We start from the raw sequence: 4388 nt of genomic DNA, 5'->3' as shown, positions 1-4388 counted from the left end.
ATGATGTACTCTGCATATAAGTTAAATAAGCAGGGTGACAATATACAGCCTTGACGTACTCCTTTTCCCATTTAGAACCAGTCTGTTGTTCCATGTCCGGTTCTAACCGTTGCTTCCTGACCTGCATACAGATTTCTCAAGAGGCAGGTCAGGTGGTCAGGTATTCCCATCTCTTTCAGAATTTTCCACAGTTTCTTGTGATCCACACAGTCAAAGGCTTTGGCATAGTCAATAAACCAGAAATAGATGTTTTTCTGGAACTCTCTTGCTTTTTCCATGATCCAGCGGATGTTGGCAATTTGATCTCTGGTTCCTCTGCCTTTTCTCAAACCAGCTTGAACATCAGGGAGTTCACGGTTCACGTATTGCTGAAGCCTGGCTTGGAGAATTTTGAACATTACTTTACTAGCATGTGAGATGAGTGCAATTGTGCAGTAGTTTGAGCATTCTTTGGCATTGCCTTTCTTTGGGATTGGAATGAAAACTGACCTTTTCCAGTCCTGTGGCCACTGCTGAGTTTTCCCAATTTGCTGGCATATTGAGTGCAGCACTTTCACAGCATTATCTTTCAGGATTTGAAATAGCTCAACTGGAATTCTATCACCTCCACTAGCTTTGTTCATAGCGATGCTTTCCAAGGCCCACTTGACTTCACATTCCAGGATGTCTGGCTCTAGATGAGTGATCACACCATCATGATTATCTGGGTCATGAAGATCTTTTTTGTATGGTTCTTCTGTGTATTCTTGCCACCTCTTCTTAATATCTTCTGCTTCTGTTAGGTCCAGACCATTTCTGTCCTTTATCAAGCCCATCTTTGCATGAAATTTTCCCTTGGCATCTCTAATTTTCTTGAAGAGATCTCTAGTCTTTCCCATTCTGTTGTCTTCCTCTATTTCTTTGCATTGATCGCTGAAGAAGGCTTTCTTATCTCTTCTTGCTATTCTCTGGAACTCTGCATTCAGATGCTTATATCTTGGGCATACATATATAATGAAGAGTTTTCTTTCCTCGTCACCCCCAGATGTACTGGCAACAAATTTCCTCAGTGTTTGACTACGAAAGTCTTTTATTTCTTCATTTTAAAAAAATAACTGTATTCATTTACTTATTTTTGACTGCGCTGGGATACTCTCTAGGTGCTAGCTGAAGCTTCTCATTGAAGTGGCTTCTCTTGTGGAGCATGGGCTCTAGGGTGTGCAGGCTTCTGCAGTCACATCACGTGGGCTCAATAGCTGTGATTTCCTGGCTCTAGAGCCGAGGTTCAATAGTTGTGGTGCACAACTATTTCATTGCTCTGCAGCATGTGGGAGCTTTTCAGACCAGGGATCGAATCTGTGTTCCCTGCGTGGGCAGGCAGATTCTTAACCACTGGACCAGAGGGAAGCCCCTATAATCAAACTTTTAAAAGGCGAAGACAAAGTTGAAGGCATCAAGAGAGACATGAATCATCACATACAGTAAGATTATCAATATTATTGATCTTCAATAAAATAAGATGATCAGTATAGTTCTCATCAGAAACTCTGGAGGCCAGAACACAGTGGACTGATAGACATATTCAAAATGCTAAAACAACAGCAACCTGTCAACTATGAATCCTATATGTGGCAGCTGTCCTTCAAAAGTGGAGAAACTAAGACATTCCTAGATAAACAATAGCTAAGGGACTTTGTGGCCAGTAGACCTGCCCTGCAAGAAATGTTTAAGAGACTCCTGTAAGGTGAAATGAAAGGACACTAGATAGTAGCTAGAAGCCATATGGAGAAATAAGGACATCGATGAAAGCAAATACATGGAAAATTATAAAAGCTAGTACTATTGTAACAATGTTTTGTAATTGTACTTTTTATTTTCTACATGAGTTGAGACTAATACATTTAAAGAAAAAAAATTGTATAAAAGCTATTATTGCCATAACTTTGGTTTGTAACTTCAAATCTTGCTTTCTACATAATTTAAGAAACAAATGCATTTTAAAGAATTATTAGCTCATGTTTTGGGGCACACAATATAAAAGGTGTAATTTTGTGACATCAACAACAGACAGGACTGGGGACAGACCTGTAAAGAAGCAGAATTTTTTATGTTATTGAAATTAAGCTGGTATAAATTCAAATTAGAGTGTTATAACTTCAGAATTTTAAATGTAATTCTCATAGTAACCAAAAAGACAATAGCTAAAAGGAAATGAGAAGGGAAAGTAAACACTTCACTACAAAAAATCAACTAAGCACAAAAGAAGACAGCTATCTGGAAATAAGGGACAAAAAAAAAAAAAAAAAACCTAAAGCATACTGAAAACAAATAGCAAAATAACAGAAGTCCCTCCTTATGAGTAATTACTTTAAATGTAAATGGGTTAAACCCTCCAAGGACAGAGATTAGCAGAATGGATAAAAGCATATGATCCAACCATATGCTGTCTACAAGAGACACACTTGAGCTCCAAAGACACAGAGATTGAAAATAAAAAGATAGAAAAGACATTCCATCCAAAGAGTAATCAAAAGAGAGCAGAGATGCTATACTAATGTCAGACAAAATAGATTTTAAATCAAATAAGTTTACAAAGAAAAGCATTATATATTATAAAATGTTCAGTACAGCAAGATGATGTAACAACTGTAAACATTCATATGCCAAATGACAGACCATCAAAATAAGTGAAGCAAAAGTTGGCAGAATTTAAGAGAGAAATAGTTCTAAAAAATACTGGCAACTTCAATACCCCACTTATAATAATGGATAGAACCACCAGACAAATGCAAGGAAATAGAGGACTTAAAATAAACCAATTAACTCTAACATACATAGTATACGGAACACCCTACCCAATAGCACATACATCATTCTCAAGTGCAGGCAAGACACCGTGCAAGCCAGGCCACAGATTCAGGCTCAGTATGGTATCTGACCGTAACCAGATAAAGTTAGAAACTGGTAACAAAAGGAAAGCTAGAAACTGATGAAACTGTGGAGAAACCAAATGACACATTTTTAAACAACCAATGGATCAAGGAAGAAATCACAAGGAAAATCAGAAAGTAGTTGCAGGTGAGTGAAAATGAAAACACAATTTACCAAAACGTATGGAAAGTGGCAAAAGTGGTGCTTTGGGGGGAAATGGTAGTTATAAACATAGTTTTTTTAAAAAAAGGAAGGAAAGAGGCAGAAAGAAAGGAAGACTAAAAATGGATCAAAGTACAGTACAATGATAAGAAAATAGTGAGGGATTTCCTTGGTGGTCCAGTGGTTGAGAATCTGCCTGGGCTCGATCTCTGCTCAGGGATCTAAGGTCCCACAAACTGAGGAGCAACCAAGCCAACGTGCCACAGCTACTAAAGCCCAAGTAGAGAGTCTGTGTGCCGCAAGGAAGGGTCCTTCATGCTGCAACTAAGACCCAGATGCAGCCAGATAAATAAATATATTTTTTAAAAGAAACAAAAAACCAGAAAACAATAAGTTTTGCTGAGGATGTAGAAATTGGAATGCTTGTGCACTGTTTGTATAAATAGAAAGTGGTACAGCTGCTATGGAAAATAGTTTAATGCTTCTTCAAAAAATTAAAAATTATCTATGATCTAGCAATTTCACTTCTGGGTATATATACCTGAAAGAATTGCAAGCTGGGTCTCAAAGAGATATTTGTATACCCATGTTCATAGCAGACTAACATGGAAGCAATCCAAGTGCGTGCTTAACAGATGAGTAGATAAGCTTAAAGGTGGTCTATACATACCATGAAATATTATCTTGTCTTTGTTTTTTTTAAGGAAATTCTGCAATATGCTAGAACATGGATCAACCTTGAGGACATTATGCTAAATGAAATAATCCAGTAACCAAAAGACAAATACAGTAGACTCTACTTACATGAGGTACTTAGACAAGATCATAAGGATGAATAGTATAATGGTGGTTTGAGGGGAGGGGAGAATGGGGAGTTGTTTAATGGGTAGAGTTTCAATTTTGCAAGATGAAAGAACTGTGGGGACAGATGGTGGTAGCGGTTGCATAACAATGTGAACGTGTATAATATCACCTAACTGTATACTTTGGGCTTCCCTGGTGGCTCAGAGGTTAAAGTGTCTGCCTGGAATGCAGGAGACCTGGGTTCGATCCCTGGGTTGGGAAGATCCCCTGGAGAAGGAAATGGCAACCCACTCCAGTACTCTTGCCTGGAGAATCCCATGGAGGGAGGAGCCTGGTAAGCTACAGTCCATGGGGTCGCAAAGAGTCAGGCACGACTGAGTGACTTTAATTACTTACTTACTTACTTAACTGTATACTTTAAAATAGTTAACATGGTAAATTTTATGTGTATTTTACCACATTAAAGGAGAAGTGGGAGGGGAAAAAACCTGCCCAGGAATGTTTACAGCAAC

General features: G+C 38.2%; 1 non-coding gene across 1 annotated transcript; it reads left to right on the top strand.

Annotated features, from left to right (window-relative positions):
- The first annotated feature begins 4065 nt into the window (after positions 1-4065).
- Positions 4066-4137, top strand: TRNAS-GGA. The gene has a single exon. It is a non-coding gene; the product is annotated as a tRNA-Ser (tRNA).
- Positions 4138-4388: the final 251 nt, after the last annotated feature.

Source organism: Oryx dammah, unplaced genomic scaffold (genome assembly GCF_014754425.2).
Source record: "Oryx dammah isolate SB20612 unplaced genomic scaffold, SCBI_Odam_1.1 HiC_scaffold_29, whole genome shotgun sequence".
Lineage (NCBI taxonomy): Eukaryota > Metazoa > Chordata > Mammalia > Artiodactyla > Bovidae > Oryx > Oryx dammah.
Note: the sequence above shows the minus strand (reverse complement) of the source record. Positions and strands in the feature narration are given on the sequence as shown.